This window comes from Diaphorina citri, unplaced genomic scaffold (genome assembly GCF_000475195.1).
Source record: "Diaphorina citri unplaced genomic scaffold, Diaci psyllid genome assembly version 1.1 scaffold1330, whole genome shotgun sequence".
NCBI classification, from domain to species: Eukaryota; Metazoa; Arthropoda; class Insecta; order Hemiptera; family Psyllidae; genus Diaphorina; species Diaphorina citri.
This window is the reverse complement of record NW_007378758.1, coordinates 1-21,793: the sequence shown is the minus strand read 5'-3', so window position 1 is coordinate 21,793 and position 21,793 is coordinate 1.

Sequence of the window (21,793 nt, the reverse complement as noted above, 5' to 3'; positions counted from 1 at the left end):
AAACGGTCTCCTCTCTATAAATTTCACCTCCTATATGCTCTGCCCTATTAAGGGTTAGAGATCACTCATCGAGCTCAAAACTCAAAATGCATATAGGTAATAATAGAAAAACTTCGGATTTTCTCAAAGACAGTGTCTGAGACATACAGTAGAACCTCGATTATCTCAACTAATTGGGACCGGGGGTATTTGAAATGATCACTTTCTATTTCCTCTCAAAAAATAAGGTATCCTTTGAAAGATAAAAAAAACCAATGAATTTTGGAGTTTAAATAATGGAAGTTGAAATAATCGAGATTCTATTGTACATTGAAAGCTTCAAATTTGCAAGAGATGAGGATTTCGTAGTAATAAAACAAGCTATATTGTTGACTGATGTGGTCTGTGTCGTAGCATGCCCGTCCCGTAGTATGCCTCTCGTCAGATGGGCGATAAGAGACAGTGCTTACCCACTTAGGTGCTGCTGGGCCAACGCGAGAACACCAGAAATCAACCCACGGAAATAAGACTAGGAGTAATCTACATTGATAGTATTTCCGGACCTCGTTCATAGGGTAAAAAAGTCCTCTTTTCACTCAATCAATCACCCGTTCAACTTTGGTACGTTGTCTTTCGGACACCTCGTTTGACGCAGGTAAAACATAACTTCTCACACTGCTTGTTTGGTAGAGCTTTGTTTTTGACAAGTGCCTGGGATTTGGGAGTGTTGCTGTTACACGTTTACCCCCAAAACCTTTAACTTTACGGTCGAATAGATTCGAAACACACGCCTCACATGCCTTCTGGCACACTCCATTTGTCAAGGGCAAAGACCTTTGCCTTCGGCGTCAATTTTGGAAAATGTCTAGGTACCTAATTGTATTTACAATAGGACTATAATTTAGTTTATCAATGCATAACCAAGAGTAGGAAAGCTGATTAATCAACAACAAGTGCCACACCTCAAGACCGTTAGACCGACAGAAACAAATTTCAGTCTCAAAAAAGTTGAGAAGAAGATGAAAAAGACGAGAGAGAGAGAGAGAGAGAGAGAGAAGAAGAAGAAGAGGAAGAAGAAGAAGAAAAGAAGAAGAAGAAGAAGAAGAAGAAGAAGAAGAAGAAGAAGAAGAAGAAGAAGAAGAAGAAATGTATATGAATGTACACTTGTACAGGATTTCTACACAGCCGAATTTGTAATTAAATATTTCTTAAAGAAAGTCAGCAAAATAATAATAATAATAAATCCAAAGTTACAAGACGAATGACTTCTAACTTCCCTGAGACATGCTGTATAATATTAAAATTTATGTAGCTCAGAGTACTAGATAGGTGTAACTGAAAAGCACAGGTTTGAGGGTACTGTACTGTGCTACTTGTGATGAGGAGGAGCCCTTATCATTGGCTGAATAATTTATTACCTGCAGGAGGAAACTGTACCCTCTTCAGTGGGAAAAAAATCCTAAAAAAAGCTTTCAACTTTCAAGACTTTTGAATTTTAAAGCCTTCCCTAAAAGTCTACCTAAAAGAGAAAATATTTCTATTCCTCAATGAATTTGCGAGCCTAGTGTGGAAGGTAGCGCGCCTGAGGAAAGTGGAAGTAGGAAAAAGCAGACATTAGACAAAGAGAGGAAGAAATTAAAGAAGAAAGAAGCAGAGGCAAAAACATAATATAAAACATGACATGAGATCAAAGTGGAAATAGTTAAAGGAATAAGGGAGAAAAAGCAGAGGAAGAACGTAGAACAAATAGATGAAGGCCTATTAAAAGTATTAGAACCTAGTAGAAAAAATGAGCATTCTCTCGTTGTCTATTTGCAAAGAAATGAAATCTAGAAGGATGATGAGGAAAAGTCTTTTCTGATGAGGCTGAGGCAAAGTACAAAAGAGCAAATTGGAAGCAGGAGAAAGCAGACATAGACCAAACAGCGAAAGACTTATTAGATCTAGGCAGAAGAAATTAAAAAAGATATAAAATGGAAGTCTTCACGGAGAAATCTTGATGTAAAGAGAAGAGAGAAAAAAATAAGGGATGTAAAAGAAGAGTAATAGAAACCAAAGCCGTAGGAGTTGATGAAATGAGAGATGAATGGAAGAAAAAACGAGTCTAAAAATAAAGGCAAAATATGTAAAGAGAATACCAAGAAAAAAATCTGAAGCCTGGATGACAAAGTGGAAAGGAAACAAAAAAGAAGGTAGGGGTAAAGAAAAAAATAGAACGAACAGCAAAAGGCCTAAACCTTGGCAAAGGAAATGAAAGATGAAGGAGGCAAGGGAGGTACAAGAAAGAGTAATAGAAACCAAAGCCGCAGGAGTTACTGAAATCGGAGTAGAATGAATTAAAAAAGTCAAAAAATAATAACAAAATACCTACCTATGTGAAGATATAATAATTTAATAGAAACCAAAGCCGTAGGAGTTACGGAATCGGAGTAGAATGAATTAAAAAAGTCAAAAAATAATAACAAAATACCGACCTATGTGAAGATATAATAATTAAAACAAGCTGGGCCCGTCCCTCCGGGAATTATTTAGCCCGTAGTTTATTCGATCAGTACCTATTTGATTTGATTTTTTGATTTTACTTTCATGTACCTAATTTTACTATTTAAAATCAAGACTAGAGCCCGTTCTCCCTTTATTCCCAATATAATGTTTAAGTCATCCATCCATTTATTGACCTTCCTCGGCGTAGCTTAACATAGGTGACGCTAAATCCGGTCTTAAATTAACGAATGAAGAGTCATAAGATGAAGGCAAAACAAGGAGAAGACTGAGAAAAACGTAAAACCAGAAGCCCTAGAGGAGTTAATTAAATTGCGGAAGAAGGAATATTACAAGAAACAGGACAAGGAAATGAGGAGGAAGAATAGATAAAGAAAAGGAGAAATGAGGAAAAAAAATATTTGCCAGTGGCGTGGGGTGAGATTTACAATAGGGGAAGCTAAAAGAATTTCAAAAGGGGAACCTATAAACTCATATACAGTATGCCTATCCACTGGTGACCTTAGAATCCAGGTTGAATAATCACTTACCATTTTCGGTTCCGTTCCCACTTGTCGTGAGTTTCATCCGAATTCTGTCAGAATGTCCTGTAGGCAATGTAATTTAAAAATTTAAATGATAGTATCCCCACTACACACGACACGATTTTTTTTTCCGAACGACAAATGGGAACAATGTGGTAAACAAGGGAAGGTGAGAAAACAATCGTATAGAGGAATAATACGTCCCGAGCGAGATTCGTCTCTGTCCCTAATACGTTCCGTCTCCATCCCGAGTACGATCCCACTCCGTCCCGAATACGTTCCCTCTTCGTCCCTACAAGATCCTACTCAGTAGTTTAATAAAAGCATGCATATTAAACCATATATTCAGGGTGGTTACGGAATGTATTCGGGACGGAGACGGAAGGTGTCCGGGACAAAACGAAACTTATTCGGGACGGGGACGGAACGTATTCGGAACAAAGACGGAACGTATTCGGGACGGAGAAAGAAGGTGTCCGGGACAAAAACGAAACTTATTCGGGACGGGGACGGAACGTATTTGGGACGGAGAAGGAAGGTGTCCGGGACAAAAACGAAACTTATTCGGGGCGGAGACGGAATGTATTCGGGACGTTTAACACGCCACTGGCCGCTGAAATTTGCATTGCAGACATTTCCTTTGAAATATTGGATATTTATGCATTGTGAGGTTTTCTTTCTCGGTATTTGTCTGCATTTTTGTTCTTTCTTTTATTCTTCGAGAGTTCGTGTAGAATTTAAACTTTGCCTTAGGAGAAAATGTCCCTATGATCTTTATTTAAACAACTATGTTCGTTCTCGGAACGGCTGGCTTTCTCCTCTCCTGTCTTCCTTCTCTCTTCGATTTCGGGACGATAAGACCTTAGCAGTTACAGTCCCCTCTGTCAAAAAAAAAACAGCTGGAGAGAGAGAGAGATAGAAACAGAGAGATAGAGAGAGGGGTAAAAGAGAAAGAGAGAAAGCTATGGAAAAGAGAGAAAGAAAGAGAGGGAGAAATACAGACAAGGAAAAAGAGCGTAAAAGAGGACGTGAAGAGAGAGAAAGGGGAATAGAAAGCGAAAGAAAGAAATGGGAGAGAGAGAGAAGAGAGAGAGGAATACAAAGTGAAAGTGAGTGAGAAAGCGATGGGGGAGAGAGAAAGGGAGAGGGAGAGAGCGACATCTCATTGGTATGGTAATTATTTAATTTAGTTTATTTTATTTTTATTGCTTCTTCCCCTTGCTCTTTAATTCGAGCTCAAGTTAATTTAATTATCATTTCGTGTTATTTAATTACTTTATTATCCTCGGTTCTTATTGTTTTAAAACAAAGAAAGTCGTTCTGTTAGAATGTGTTAGGAATTTGTATGCTACTCTCTCGCTTTCTTTTACACTCCCTCTCTCTCTCTCTCTCTTGCTCTCTTGTTCGCTGTCTCTGTCTCTCTCTTGTTCGCTCTCTGCCTCTCTCTCTCTCTCTCTCTTGGTCTCTCTCTTGCTCTCTCTCTCTCTCTCATCCCCCTTCTATGGGAAGTTTATGTTTTAGGCCGTTTTTATTTCGTAGGAAGGAAAAAAAAACTGCGACATCAGACTCTCGTGGTCTGTGCCATAGCATGTCCATCACATACAGTATTCTACTTCCCTCCTTTCAAAATGAAGAGTGAAAATAAAGACCGACATTTTACGACAAAGCTCCCTGACAGAGGAATTTACATATTAAATTGAAAATTTTATGACTTTAATTCGGACAAATATTCCATGCACGCTTGAGAATCTGAGACGAGCGAGAGAGAGAGAAGAGAGAGAGAGAGAGAGAGAGAGGAGAAAGGGAGAAAGAGAGAGAGGAATGGAGGATGAAGAGAAGAAAGAGAGGATGAGTTTAGGGGAGAAAGAGAGAGAGGAGGGAGGGAGAGAGGAGAATAGGGACTAGGGGACCAAGGAAAAGGGAGGAAAAAAGAGGGGGGATAAGAAGAACAGGGAGGAGAGAAAGCTAGGAAGGTGAAGAAAGGGAACTAGAGAGAGGAGGAAAGAGAGAAAGAGTGGGGAGGATGGACAAGGGGAGGGAAAAGACAAAGAGAGAGGAAGGATTTATTGAAGAAGAAAGGAGGGGAGAGAGAAAGTCAAAGGGAAGAGTGATGAGAGGGAGGGGAAGAAGGGAAAGAGAGATAAAGAGGAGAAGAAGGGAGGTGGTATTTTTCCATAATATAGGTTGTTTTCATCTTGTTTATATTGTTAGAAAGAACAGTAACACAGGAGGAGAAGAAGTTAAGAGAAAAGAAGAAAAAATGTAAGAGAGGGAAGAGAATTAAATGGAAGAGTAAAGTGAAATAAGATACTAGGACCACCTGAAAAAGGTAAAAGAAAACCAGAGAGGAGGGGAATGAGAATTCGAGAGAGAAAAGGAAGAGAAGAGAGAATCAAAAGGGAAGAGACAATGATAGCGCTGAAAGAGGAGAGGAAACAAAGGAAGAGAGAATGGGAAACCGAAGAGAGAATAATAACAGTGAAGATAGAAGAAAGAGAAGAGAAGGAGGCAGGCCAGAGAAAAAGAAGAGAGGATAAATCCAGTTGGGGGAGAGAAAAAAAAAAAAAAAAAAAAAAAAAAAAAAAAAAAAAAAAAAAAAAAAAAAAAAACAAAAAAAAATCCTAAAAAAAGCTTTCAACTTTCAAGACTTTTGAATTTTAAAGCCTTCCCTAAAAGTCTATCTACCTAAAAGAGAAAATATTTCTATTCCTCAATAATGAATTTGCGAGCCTAGTGTGGAAGGTAGCGCGCCTACCTTGTAAGCGCTAGGTAGTAAGTTTGATTCCTAACCTTGGCGGACTTTATCCTAACAGATAAGGTTTGCTCTTGGAACGGCTGACTTTCTCCTATCCTGTCTTTCTTCTCTCTTCGATAGGAAAGGGAAAATATAAGACAAGAGTGGGAGTTAAACGAGAGGAAAAACAACAGAAGAAGTAGAAGAAGAAGACGAAGAAGAAGAAGAAGACGAAGAAGAAGAAGAAGAAGAAGAAGAAGGAGGAAGACAAGAAAATTTAAGAGAAGAGAAGAACAGACAAGGAGAGAAAAGAGAAGAGAGGTTTGGGAGACAGAGAGAGAAAGAGAGAAGAAAGGAAAAAAATAGATGAAGAAAAAGAAGAACAGAACATTCAAGAGAAGAGAAGAAAGATAATAATAATATGAGAATCAAGAGCAGAGGAAAAAGGAGAAGAACAGACAAGAAGAAAGGAGAAGAGAAGAGAAGAGACGAGAGGAGGAGAAAAAGAGATTACATCAGTCGAGCGGAAGAGAGCTCCTTGAGGAAATCCCTGCCACTTAAAGGAAAACCATGGAAAAGGAGAAGGAAAGGAAAAGAAGAAGCTGATAGATATGCAAGATTAAAACATGAAAGAATATTCAGTCAGCGTGAAAAACATGGCATTCCAGAGAAAAAAAAAGTGTACCTACATTTGTTCGAACGATCTCGCGAGATCATTCAATATTTTTTTTTTCTTCTTCTTCTCCTTCTTCCAGCTCTTGCGGCTCTGAATAACTGTTCTGAGATTGTGCAAACCATTTTCTAACATCTCCCAACCAGGGTAACTTTCTTCTTCCCCTTGGCAAAAGGCATTTTCAAATATGTAGTACTGAAAAGTTCCCTTACCTAGTTAGTCCAGGCAAAATACCTGATCAACTTGTACCAAATCTGATACTTCCTCATATAGTGATGATTTATTACTGAAAATGCCTGCTGGGGGAAGGATGAGAACATGAAATTCAATACAGTACATGTGTGTGCCTCGCCAACGTCAGTCAATACACGCGTATATGCGAATATACAATCATACAGGATGGTGGTGAAAGATAAATCCAACAGATCAGTAAATAAAGAAGAAGAAGAAAACGAAGAAGAAAAAAAGAAAAAGGCGACGAAGACTCTCTCGCTTTCTTTTACACTCCCTCTCTCTCTCTCTCTCTTGCTCTCTTGTTCGCTGTCTCTGTCTCTCTCTTGTTCGCTCTCTGCCATGTCTCTCTCTCTCTCTCTTGCTCTCTCTCTCTCTCTCATCCCCCTTCTATGGGAAGTTTATGTTTTAGGCCGTTTTTATTTCGTAGGAAGGAAAAAAAAAAAAACTGCGACATCAGACTCTCGTGGTCCGTGTCATAGCATGTCCATCACATACAGTATTTTACTTTCCTCCTTTCAAAATGAAGAGTGAAAATAAAGACCGAACTCTCTTGCTCTCTCTCTCTCTCTCATCCCCCTTCTATGGGAAGTTTATGTTTTAGGCCGTTTTTATTTCGTAGGAAGGAAAAAAAAACTGCGACATCAGACTCTCGTGGTCTGTGCCATAGCATGTCCATCACATACAGTATTCTACTTCCCTCCTTTCAAAATGAAGAGTGAAAATAAAGACCGACATTTTACGACAAAGCTCCCTGACAGAGGAATTTACATATTAAATTGAAAATTTTATGACTTTAATTCGGACAAATATTCCATGCACGCTTGAGAATCTGAGACGAGCGAGAGAGAGAGAGAGAGAGAGAGAGAGAGAGAGAGAGAAAGGGAGAAAAAGAGAGAGAGGAATGAGGATGAGAGAAAGAGAGAGGAATGAGTTAGGGGGAGAAAGAGAGAGAGAGAAGGGGAAAGGGAGAGAGAGATAGGAACATAGGAAGGACAAGAAAAAGGGAGAAAAAGAGGGGGGATAGAAGAAAGGGAGAGAGAAAAGCAGAAGGTGAAGAAAGGGAACTAGAGAGAGGAGGAAAGAGAGAGAGTGGGAAGGATGGACAGAGGGAGGGAAAGACAAAGAGAGAGGAAGGAATTTATTGAAGAAGAAAGGAGGAGAGAGAAATCAAGGAAGAAGTAGAATGAGAGGGAAGGAAAGAGGGAAGGAGAGAGATAAAGAGAGAGAAGGAGGTGTATTTTCATAATATAGGATTGTTTAGTACGTTAGCCATCTTTATTTATTGTTTTATTTTTCAATATCTTTCTTTTCCGATAATCTATTTCTTGCTTTTCCTCTTCCTTTCTTTTTCTTTCCCTTCTTCTTCGTCTTCTTTTTTCTTCTATTCCACATTTTTTCTTCTCCTTCTCCATCCCCTCTTGCCTCTCCTTTACCTCTTCTCCCTCCTTCTACTTCACCTTCTTCGTCTCTTCCTCTCCATTTTCATTTTTATCTCTCTCGTCCTTCCCTTTTTCTTTTCCATTTTTTTTTTTTTTTTACTTCTTCTTCTTCTTTCTCCTTCTTATATCTCCTTTTTTTTCAGAGAATTTTACAGAATTTAAAGCTTGAGCAAATATCTTTTTAAATAAAAGGGACCCTTTGGGATAAAAGAAACCTCCTTACTTCCTAATCTTCCGATATCACCCCTTCAAGATTATAACACTGCAACCCGCTGGACCCTGGTCCCAAATTTACATACATATCTGCTTTCAACCTAACCCAATACTAGGAACTAACGAAAATTCCGTCCCGTCTTTTTAACATCGAATAAAATAGGGAAATTTAACTAAACAAGAAAGAAATAAATTGCGGAAGAAGCAATATTACAAGAAACAGGACAAGGAAATGAGGAGGAAGAATAGATAAAGAAAAGGAGAAATGAGGAAAAAATTGGAAAATAGGAGAGAGGATATTTCAAAGAGAATATCTATGTACATACTGCATACATAGACGTTGATGTAAAGAAAATAGTCAGGGAAAAAGGGAAACTGAAAGAAGTTACAAAGAAGGGGCATGAGAAGTAAGAGTAAAAAAGAAATTGTCAAAGAGAATATCTACATACATAGACGTTTATGTAAAGAAAATAGTCAGGGAAAAAGGGAAACTGAAAGAAATTACAAAGAAGGGGTGTGAGAAATAAGAGGAAAAAAAGAAATTAGAGTAAAAAAAAAAAAGAAAGAAGAAGAAAAAGAAGAAGGAGAACAAGGAAGAGGCCGAAGAAGAAGCATAGGGATAGAAAAAAGAATTGAAAGAAGCCTTCTGTCTCTACTCAAAGAAGTAATAGGCAGAAGGGAGAGCCAAAACTAAGTAAAGAAGAATGAAGAAATAAGTCTTGCCAAAACTAAGCCTGCTAAAAGCTGTTGTTCCGTTGAATAAAGTTGCCCAAAGCATGTGTGAACAAAGTATTTTGTACAAAGAAAGCCTTAAACTTTGGACCAAACTTTGTTATTTTTTCCCAGCAGCATTATTTTTTTCTGCGAAAAGTTTAAGAAAGGCTAAATCGCTCTTTCTCTCTCTCCCTCTGAAGGTCGAAAATTTTCTTTTCGGCAAATTCGAAACAAATTTTATTTATTTTTCTTCTTCTTCTCCTCCCCCTCCTCCGCCTTCCTGCTCTTTTTTTTCCTAATCCCTCAAAGATGGGGTAGTGTGTGCCTCAGAGGTTCTTTTTTTTGCGCTCATTCTTCTCTCTCTCTCTCTGTTTTCAAAGGTTTTTTTTTTTTTTTTTTTTTTTTGCTAATACTGCATGTTGACACCTCATACAAAGGAACAAAGGATGGGTCAGGATCCCACATCAAAAGCTTTGGGAAAAATAGACCACGATAGCAGTCTTCATTCGGATTAGGAGGTGAAGTGGAAAGGCAATCTCCGCAGGTGAAATAATACATCAGGTTTAGTAGATGCAGCTATAGATAATAATGTAAAAGGAAAAAAAAAATATAAAGTAAAAAGGGGGGAAACACGGAAGAAGAAGAAAAAGGAGGAGGAGGAGGAGAAGAAGAAGAAGAAGAAGAAGAAGAAGAAGAAGAAGAAGAAGAAGAAGGAGAAGAAGAAGAATGAAATGCCACAGATAGAAAACGGAAATCCAGAGAATAAAAATAAGAAAGCATAAAATTAATATAAAGTGTTTAATAACGAAGGATTTTTTTTAAGAAGAAGAAGAAGAAGAAAAAGAAAGACAAACAAACAAACAACAAAGGGAAAAATAAGTAAAGAAAAGGGAAGAACCTATTTATGCACTTGAGGAAAAATGGAAGATGTACAAAATGAATGAGAAAAGGAAAGAAGAAGAAGAAGAAGAAGAAGAAAGAAGTAAAAAGAAAGGAAAACGAAGGGAAAAGAAGCAGAAACGAATAAACGAATAAGTAAAAGAATAAAAAAGGTGGGCGAAAGGAGAATAAGAAGAAGGAGGAAAAGAAGAGAGGCATTGGAGGTGGGGGAAGGGAAAAGGGCCGACAAATTGGAATGTAACAATGAACGGAAAATTTCCATTTTGATTGAAAATTAATTCGAAGGAAAAAGTGGGAGAATCCATCAAAGAGACACAAAAGAAAAAGGAAAAGAAGAAATAGGAGAAAAAGAAGACGAAGAAGAAAGAAAGAGAGGAGCAAGAGAGAGAGGGAGATAGAGAAAGGAAAGAGAGAGAGAGAGGTAGAGGGAATTACATTTTCAATAGCTTTTATTGCTGGAAAAAAAAGAGGAAGGAGAGTTTTTTTTTTTTCTCTTTTTTTTTTGGGGGGGGAAAAACCCCTTTTTTCTCAAAAAAAAAAAAAAAAAAAAAAAAAAAAACAAACAAACAAACAAACAACACATTGTTAAAGTGAATGATAGAAGATAATAGACGAACAAAATATGTGGAACACCTACACCCATTCTCAATTTTCAGGGAGGCGCGGGTAGCTTGTCTCTGGAATGGACGGTAAAACACCCGTCACTGAAAACCTCATCATTTACACAGTGACGTTAAATCCTCATTTACAAAAGAAGAAAAAAAAAACATACCTCTGATGGGATTGAACCCACGCCCTCCCGATTACCAGACGAGCGTCTTGACCACTACACCACTGAGGCCGGGCACCACAGTATACCTGTCTATCAAGTTTACCAAGAGCTGAGCAGTGGCGTAGCGTGGTCTAAATTCAAGTGTAGGGCCTTGTAGGGCTCATGCACACTGTGCATTGCACAGGTCTACCAAGTCCCATCACAGTAGGTATATGCCATTAATATTTATAAGCATTAGAGTAAACTTTTGAGTTGTATGACCGCCATACACGCCATACATACACGCTACGCCACTGGAGCTGAGCACTAGAATAATCTAGTCTCTGGTGAACTCAAAAGATTTCCTAGAATCCTTCGGTTTTCAACTTCAAACTTTCTAGATAACATTATTTTCGCATCATGTGGTCTTTCCTGTGGATAACATATTTTCGATGGCAGGGTCTTTCACAGCGTAAGCGGGCAACGGGGCTAACTTCAACAATGGACATCTCATTGTAGCATTTTTTTTTTTTTTTTTTTTTTTTTTTTTGAAAAAAAAAAAAAAAAAAAAACTTTCATGCGACATCCTAAGATGAGAAATGGTAGTTTTATCCAGTGGAACCGGGGCCTACACCTGAGTGCGTTTTACAAAAGGACATAGCAAGGTAAGCGTATGACAGGAGATAACGTTTATCTCGGTTATTCCACGTCAACTGATAACACGAGTAAACAAAAACAAATTGGGATATATATAGTAGTGTTGTGGCGTCATTACTGCCAAATTTTCTTTCTAATTGAGTTGAGCATTTGATCTAATTAGTAAGTGGATAAACTGGCTTTCTACGATGTTTTTGATTAAGGCTGTAACTTATGCCTTCATATAGATTACTTCTCCATCCTATTGTTCATTTGTTTTACCTGGAAATCGAGGGAACTTATATTGGAATGATTCAATTGATACTATGCCAATAACTTAAATCCTTTTCCTTTCCTTATTTGTCCCATCAGATTCCTCCATCTGCAGGCACTGGAAATATAAACCGGCGGCGATTATAGGAACAAAATATTACACCCATTAACTTAACTCAAACCAATACACAAATCATTTAACGTTCGCGAATAACAAGATAACTCATTATCTACATCATTTAGCACTTTATCAGTGCGTTCAACTTTGATGCAAACACTCATTACGTCCTGTAATAACTCGCTAATTATTACTATTCCACTCGAAGTAGATTTTGCACAAATCATGAGGATGATAAGAATTTTAGCTTGTGCTCAACATTCTCGAGTAATATTCTAGGAAATTTTCCTCAATGGTTTTCCCTATCAAAAAATGCCTTTATTACAGAGAATAATGCAATAATGCACCGAGTAAGTTCAAATCTACTTACCGACTGACACAAGTACCTAATAATAAACCTAAATAGAGTTGAGAGAGGTTACCACACAAGTTTGACGTTTTTTCTCTCCCAACGTGGTTTAGAAGTAAAATATTGCACACATTAACCGGTTAACAGAACTTTTAAACTTAGTAGGTATAATGAGGAAAGCACAACTCTCGCTATATTTCTACCCATGTTTTGAAGCCCAAAGAGGTCCCATAAATTCGGTCATTCCTATATTCTAGAAGGCACAGAGCACATCCTCAGGCAGAACATTAGATTTGACAGACGTAGCCTTACTGTATAATATTATGCCTACTGCCTACCATTAGTACGTGTTATGCATTTCTCAAACACCGAAATAATAATAATAATAATAATAATAATAATAATAATAATAATAATAATAATAATAATAATAATAATAATAATAATAATAATAATAATAATAATAATAATAATAATAATAATAATAATAATAATAATAATAATAATAATAATAATAATAATAATAATAATAATAATAATAATAATAATAATAATAATAATAATAATAATAATAATAATAATAATAATAATAATAATAATAATAATAATAATAATAATAATAATAATAATAATAATAATAATAATAATAATAATAATAATAATAATAATAATAATAATAATAATAATAATAATAATAATAATAATAATAATAATAATAATAATAATAATAATAATAATAATAATAATAATAATAATAATAATAATAATAAATGCCTACACAAGTTCAGTTAAAGTTAGGACCCCAAATAACCGATTTAAAATGTAAACCCATTTTTTAGGCCTGGACATCAAAATTCAAACATAGGTACTATGTATTTTTTTTTTATTATTATTATTATTTTTTTTTATTTTTTTGCCTTGTATTTTTTTCTCTTTCTCCCACTCTATTTCTATACCTATTCTGAAAAGTACAAACCTATTTCAGGCCTGCCTAAACCTTCGCCTGACTGCGAGAGGCGATGTATGCACGGCCGTATTTATGGGGGCGAGGGGGCCCGAGCCCCTCCTTCATCCCAAGCTTCATTTTTCTCCTCTACTCTAGGCCAGACTCCCGAACTTTGGAGCATACTCGTACACCCCCCGGCATTTCACGGTTTTGAGTTTCAACTCTCGGCCCCCCCTCGACAAAATCCTGGATATGGCCCTGGGTGTCGGTATAATTTTCTTATTAATATGCGAAACGGCTTAATTAATGCAACACTGCGTACAATGGGAACCTCATTCATCATAACGTTTGTTAGTCTAATCGATCTTGCTAATCCTAATAATGGACGCAACAGCTGGCAACGTTTCTGCTTTCACTTTTTTAACCCTCGGTGGATCTTGAAAAAAAGAACCAGCAATGCAACACTGCGTACAATGGGAACCTCATTCATCATAACGTTTGTTAGTCTAATCGATCTTGCTAATCCTAATAATGGACGCAACAGCTGGCAACGTTTCTGCTTTCACTTTTTCAACCCTCGGTGGATCTTGAAAAAAAGAACCAGTCTGGCTATTTTTCTCTTCTAATTATTCTGTTTTTCCTGCTTTTCTAATTAATCAGGGTGTTCAATTACGCTAATTGTAATATCTGTTCCCCATAATATGTCAAAATATATGGTTAGAGACCTTGGTTAGACTCCGTGAGTAGAGGGACTTTTCAGTACTATCCCAGCAGGATAAACAAGGTATATTCTATTCTATTCTATTTAATCAGGGTGTTCAATTACGCTAATTGTAATATCTGTTCCCCATAATATGTCAAAATATATGGTTAGAGACCTTGGTTAGACTCCGAGAGTAGAGGGACTTTTCAGTACTATCCCAGCAGGATGAACAAGGTATATTCTATTCTATTCTGTTTCCTTTTCTCATCATTAGGCCATATTATAAAAGGTCAAGTATTATTATGACCTTTTTCCATGGCATTTATCAAAAATTTTGTTCCGAATTTTGCCTTTTTGGCATGGTGTCATGACAAATATGCATTTGGCAGTCTCTGCTCATCATCAAAAAGGTCAAGTATTATTATGACCTTTTTCCATGGCATTTATCAAAAATTTTGTTCCGAATTTTGCCTTTTTGGCATGGTGTCATGACAGATATGCATTTGGCAGTCTCTGCTCATCATCATATTTTTCTTTCTGTCTCGCCTTCATTCTTCTGTCTTCTCTTACGACCTATTCGTCTTTGTCATCTACCGTCGTTTGCCTTTTCTCGTTTTTCTTTGACCCAACAGTCTTCTACATTTTCTTCTTCGCAACTTTCTTACTTCCATCCATCTTGGTTTGGTCCTTTACACCTTTTCAGACATCTACTCCTTCTTCTTCTTCTTCTTCTCCTCTGTTTTACCTCATCCTATACCCCTCATACTCTTCCTCTTTCTCCGCCTCTTCTTTTTTTCACAGACATACAAACATACCCTTTTCTCGTTTTTCTTTGACCCAACAGTCTTCTACATTTTCTTCTTCGCAACTTTCTTACTTCCATCCATCTTGGTTTGGTCCTTTGCACCTTTTCAGACATCTACTCCTTCTTCTTCTCCTCCTCCTCTGTTTTACCTCATCCTATACCACTCATACTCCTCCTCCTCCTCTTCCTCTTTCTCCGCCTCTTCTTTCTTCACAGACATACAAACATACATAGCCAGCCTAGTTAGCTTAGTTGGTAGTGCGTCTGCCTTGTAAGCGCTAGGTCGCGGGTTCGATTCCCGCCCGGGGCGGATTTTATCCTGATGGGATAATGTTCGTTCTCGGAACGGCTGGCTTTCTCCTATCCTGTCTTCCTTCTCTCTTCGATTTCGGGACGATAAGACCATAGCAGTTAAAGTTCCCTCTGTCAAACCTCTTTAAAAAAAAAAAAAAGATAAAAAAAAAATCAAAGTATTTGTAGATCATCATCTAGCTCAATTTATTATGTGTTCAAGAAACCATTGCTTAATTGTAGCCAATTTCAAACAACATGGTGATAATTTCCTTCTATTCCTGTTTGTTTTCAGAGACCCTACAAGTGTATGTACAAGGGTTGCACCAAGCGCTATACTGACCCTAGCAGCCTAAGGAAGCATGCTAAGAACCACAACCACGACCATCTCACTCCTGCCAAAATGAGAAAGCTCAACTATGCCAAACCTGGCGACATTGTCCCTTCCGTGCGAAACGTCAACAGTAGTGTCCCATTGAACCCAGACTTCACCGTGTTTAGCTGTGGTGAACCCAACCTCCTGATGGAATCCTACGAGTTGCAAACCGTGACTCATGATCACATGCTGGAATACATTCCTTACGACACTATCCATGCCACTGGGAACATATCTCGTAACTTGCAAGACGTGCCTGACCTCGGTCTTGGCTTTGGCTATCAGGAGGGAGAGGCTGCTCAGTTCAGTTTTTGAACACCAGGGCGCGTCTCCAGTCTGATGCCATGTTGCCATGTAGTCACCAAGTTGTGTCGTTTCTCATTGGTTAGCTAGGTGGTGGAGAAGAGTGGTCACGTGGTGTGTTATTAGTTCCTAACGACCTTTCCCACTAGCTAATAATGAGAAGTGACACAATGTAGATTTTTAGTCAATGGGGAGTAGTGTTATTTCAGCCTTTGCAGGATCTTTGGGTTTCCTAGTAACGCGATTTGTTGTTATGAAGTAAGTAAGCAGGAGTAAAGGTCGAAATCATACAAGATGTCGAGATGAATACATTACTTATTCAGTACATATCATGTATGCAATTTCTATTAGGTAATCGATTTTTAGGGAAAGACATTACAAGTTCTTGTAGGCAAATTTTGAAAATCAAGTTAAAATATGAATGTACTTCTGATCTCAGAGTGATCCTAAAAGGGTCATATCTCACAAGTAGGTAATTTTCTGTTGGACAAGGGCTGAATATTATTGTTATTAGGTATTATATTGGGATTTAGAAAATTATATCTACTTAGAATTAATTCTACGAAGATACCTACCTAAGTAAAGTAGGTACGTACATTAGGTAGCTATTTTATATTTTGTAGGTATTTATTTTCCATTGTACCTACTAGGTACCTATCGAATAATTTTCCATTTTGTTATTGTTTAGGTAAAATTTTGTTTCTGTACATATCATTTTTATTTGTTTGTACATGTTTTTTTTTTTTTTTTTTTTTTTTTTTTTTTTTTTTAACCGATAAAAATGCCTTTGATTTTAGCAAACTAAGGAATTTCAAGGAGCACTCCTTAAATTCCAAACAGGAATCACTCCTTGGATTGCATTTAAGGCGGACTTTTTCCCGAGTAGATTTGTTTCGTCCCTTTTTCTTTCCCCACTTCTCTTCTCTCACATCACTTTGTTTTTATTTTGTCTCTTTTTCTTTCCTCCTCCCTCTTCTTCTTCGTTTTCTCCTCCTCCTCCTTCTTTCCTTCTACTTCGTCTTTCTCCTCCTCCTCCTATTTCTTCTTCTTTTTCTCTTCAACCGACGACGCTGTGGATGATATATCTACCCAAGATACCCAAAGATTATTCTTTCGAAGTTATTTTATGGGGAGAAATTTCCCCCATGTACCTGCCTATACTCGCGTGCAAAAATTTAGGGATACATACCTATATCCACTTTGGAACTTCAGCATCGACAATATTCCCAATTTTTCGTTGAAAAAAAGAGCCAACTAGAAAACCAAAATCAGTACCTATCTTGAAAACATGGGTTTTTAGCTGGTAGGTATTCACCAAAAAACCTTGAGAAAGATTTTGCAATACGTAATACATACCTATACATTCAGTAGGGAATCACTGTTCCAATTTTTTTGCCCTCGGGTGTATTTTTCGGGGAGGTATGCTACGGAATAATAAAATTATGTTGTACGAGTATTCTTTAAAACCATGTACCCCGTATCCACTCGAGAGGGGTCCCCCTGTAACCTGTAATGCAATATATTATGTGTAGGAGTAACATTTTCATTTTGACATGACGGATTTTTTTTTTTTTTTTTTTTTTTTTTTTTAACCGATAAAAATGCCTTTGATTTTAGCAAACTAAGGAATTTCAAGGAGCACTCCTTAAATTCCAAACAGGAATCACTCCTTGGATTGCATTTAAGGCGGACTTTTTCCCGAGTAGATTTGTTTCGTCCCTTTTTCTTTCCCCACTTCTCTTCTCTCACATCACTTTGTTTTTATTTTGTCTCTTTTTCTTTCCTCCTCCCTCTTCTTCTTCGTTTTCTCCTCCTCCTCCTTCTTTCCTTCTACTTCGTCTTTCTCCTCCTCCTCCTATTTCTTCTTCTTTTTCTCTTCAACCGACGACGCTGTGGATGATATATCTACCCAAGATACCCAAAGATTATTCTTTCGAAGTTATTTTATGGGGAGAAATTTCCCCCATGTACCTGCCTATACTCGCGTGCAAAAATTTAGGGATACATACCTATATCCACTTTGGAACTTCAGCATCGACAATATTCCCAATTTTTCGTTGAAAAAAAGAGCCAACTAGAAAACCAAAATCAGTACCTATCTTGAAAACATGGGTTTTTAGCTGGTAGGTATTCACCAAAAAACCTCGAGAAAGATTTTGCAATACGTAATACATACCTACATTCAGTAGGGAATCACTGTCCCAATTTTTTTGCCCTCGGGTGTATTTTTCGGGGAGGTATGCTACGGAATAATAAAATTATGTTGTACGAGTATTCTTTAAAACCATGTACCCCGTACCCACATGAGGGGGGGCCCCCTGTACCCCGTACCCACACGAGAGGGGTCCCCCTGTAACCTGTAATGCAATATATTATGTGTAGGAGTAACATTTTCATTTTGACATGACGGAACGTCTCTACAGGGTGGTTGTGAGGTTAGAACCCCCGTTAGCCTAATAATAAGTACCAACGTTAGTTAGGTATTTTTATTTTATTTTATTATCATTAATTTATTGTTTACACACAAAGTCTCTCTCTCTCATCTTTTTTTTATATATATAAGTTAGATTATTTTTTTAAATATTTTTCTCTTATTTCATTTTGACATGACGGAACGTCTCTACAGGGTGGTTGTGAGGTTAGAACCCCCGTTAGCCTAATAATAAGTACCAACGTTAGTTATTTTTATTTTATTTTATCATTTATTGTTTACACACAAAGTCTCTCTCTCATCTTTTTTTTATATAATTATTGTATAAGTTGGATTATTTTTTAAAATATTTTTCTCTTATTTCTACCTATTTATTTATTTTTCTCTCTCTCTGTCATAAGGCAATTTCTGAGCCACCCTATTTGTTGGGTTGGGGGGCTAGGTTTGCTGAAAGCCATTTGTGTTTTGTCTCCCCTGCCTAGGGCTCTGGGGTGACAAAACATTGCTTTGATTAATTTGTACGTTTTAATAAAATAGAATTTAATAAAATGTAAAATGTTTAATATGTTATGATGACAACGGTACATTTAAAATGATAATAATAAAATAAAAAAATAAAACAAACAAGTCAGTTGTTGTTGTTTTTTAAATGTTTGTCTGTTGTAGGCACCTAGGTGTTGTAAAAAAGAGGTAGACAGCTAGATAGATAAAACAAAATACTGAAAAAGGAACTGAAGAATAAAAATAAAAACAAACAAAATAAAAACACAATTCCATTTTATCTGAATTTCATTTTTTTCATTATGCACTTTGTTAAACAACACCAACAACAGCTGTATTACTTAAATTGATAACACTAAGTGATCTAACCCATTAGTGTCCTAGTGTCCAGAAATATCGCCTGATTGCACTAAGTGATCTAACCCATTAGTGTCCTAGTGTCCAGAAATATCTCCTCAGTGACTAGTGTGATGATGATTAGTGGTGATCCGTTAATAAGCTTCTCATAATTATTGAAATTAATAGGAAAATTGTTTACCTATGGCACGTTTGCGTGCACAGAATCACAGCAGTTTTCAGTGATAATCAGTGACCACTTGACAAATCTAATATCTATCAGGGCAATGTTAAAGAAAACGAAGTGTTACACGATGGTACGGTCTGTACTTCTGGAGAATTTAAAAAATAAGTTTCTCATAATTATTGAAATTAATAGGAAAATTGTTTACCTATGGCACATTTGCGTGCACAGAATCACAGCAGTTTTCAGTGATAATCAGTGATCACTTGACAAATCTAATATCTATCAGGGCAATGTTAAAGAAAACGAAGTGTTACACGATGGTACGGTCTGTACTTCTGAAGAAGTTTAAAAAGCCTGCATGCCAAAATAGACACTTCGGGGACTAATGGGTTAATAGACAGAATTGAGGAAATATTAAATGCATTGTAATGCAATGTGAGTAAATTGATGAAATATGGTTCGACCATTCAGAGTGCATATGAATAGGAAAATGAAAACAGATAAACTAACTACCAAAATAGACACTTCGGGTACTAATGGGTTAATAGACAGAATTGAGGAAATATTAAATGCATTGTAATGTAATGTGAGTAAATTGATGAAATATGGTTCGACCATTCAGAGTGCATATGAATAGGAAAATGAAAACAGATAAACTAACTATATCTATGTGTTATTTATTGAAGTTTATCGGTTGGCACCCTCTGGTTTTTTGTTACTTGCCTCAGTAATACATTAAATAGAAAGTAGTTACGTCTGTAAACAATCAATAGCTCATCCCCAAGGCTAGCCACTCACTATCAGGTAGACCTGATAGGTGCGTCTGTCAAGCTTGCCTGATACCTGATGAGCACACACACTATCAGGTAGACCTGATCAGTGCTCAGGTGTAGTACCTGTCGTCAGGTCTACCTGATAGTGAGGGCCGGGCCTAAAAGGGATTTAGCTAATGATAATGACTCAAGAACGGTATGAGCTAGACTTGACATTTTATGTGCAGCTTTCAGATATGACAAGGATGTTATACGAAACTTTTTGTTAAGATCGGTGCCGCGATTGACTGCTTTTTACGTTCCTTGCCTCTCTCCCTCCCCCTCCCACATACTCACTTTCTCTTTCTCTCACTTTATTCTCTCTCTCTCTTTCTTCCACTCTAATCTCTCTCTCGCTCTCCTCTCTCTCTCCCACTCTATTCTCTCTCTCTTGGGAATAATTCGATGACAGTAGTGTGATAAATAGCTGGACAGAGAAAAAGTAAGGTTGAAAGAAAGAGAAAAAAAAAATACGCAACATATGAACAAACAGTAAAGAAAAGTTACAGAGAAAGAGAGACAGATAAAGAGAGAAAGGGAGGGAGAGAGAGAGAAGGCCAAGAGAGGAAAGGAGAGAGAGAGAGAAGGAGGGATAGAGAGAAAGACAGAAGGGACAAAAGAGGAAAGGAGAGAGAGAGAGAGAAAACAGACAAAGGAAGAAAGGGGAGGGAGAGAGAGGGAAGGAGGAAGAGGGAGGGATAGAAAGAGAGAGAGAAGGATAAAAGATAAATACCGAGAAAAAAGGAAGGGAAAGAGAGAGAGAGAGAGAGAGAGAGAGATACTTAAGGATCATGTTACCGTCATGTTAAATTGTCTGTAAACATGACTTGGGTGTCTCTCTCTCTCTCCATCCCTGTCTCCCTCTTTCTCTGTTTCCTATCATAACTTGCCTCTCTCCCTTCTTTATCTTTTTCTCTTACTCTTCTGGAGCCTTTGAAAGTTGACCAGAGAGTGTTCTTTAAGAAGAGAGAAGATGACTTGTGGACGCCTGGTGTCATTTCGTCAACACTGGAAGATCCTAGGTCTTATAATGTGATGGATGAAGAGGGACATGAGTATAGGAGAAATAGAGTCCATATATCTCCTCAACCTCAATGTTCTCAACATCAAGATTCCCAAAGTCCTGGGGGTTCTTCAACTCCTGGAACTCCCACGACTCCTAAAAACCTTGGATCTCCTGGAACTCCTACGACTCCTAGAAAACTTGCATCTCCTGAAAGTCGCATCACTCCTAGAAATCCTAACTCCTTCTTCTTCTCTTCCTCCTCCTCCTAATCCTCTTCTTCCCACTTTTCTCAGTCTCTCTATCTCTCTCTTTCTCTCTCTCTCTCTTTTAATCTTCTCCTGCCTCTCTCAGTTTATCTGTTCTTCTTATCCGCCTCTTCTTCTTCCTCCTCCTCCTCTTTAATCCTCTCCCTTGTACTATCTCCAGTTTCTATCTGCATATTTTATTGTTTTCTTTTTCTCTCTGAGATATTTTTTTTTTATTGTTTTTCATAGTTTTTTCTCACGACCTCCATTTCATCCATTATTGTAATGGCTCTTTCTATTTTTTTTTTCTATCTTTTCCATCTCTCAGTTCTCTTTATTTTTCTATTTTATGCTTTCCTTTTGTAGTCTATGGAGTCTTCCTCCCCAATCACCTTTGGTCATTTTAAATAATATTACTGGCCCAAAGAAATATTAAGTGCCTTTGACAAAGACAAAATCAAATTGGCTAGTATCAATTGTTTTTTTAAGCATTCATTTTAAGAGGGGACTAACATCTTAGAACTTTGCCCCAGTATCAATTGTACCTATCTACATAAAAACGTTGCTGAACTTCATAAAAGATACAGCAATGTTTGAAGGAGGAGTGAAAAACAACAAGAATGGGGTGAAATAGTCATACATACTGGACTCCACACACAGGAGTTTCGTCAGAAAAGCCCCCATGTCAATGTAATGTAATACTTCAGTGTTCCTCAGGGAACCGTGATGGGCCCAAGAAAGGCAAAGGTTACTGAAGACTCGGTTCATAGCATTGCAGAATTCTCCAGTCCAGCCTTAAGTGGACGTTCAAA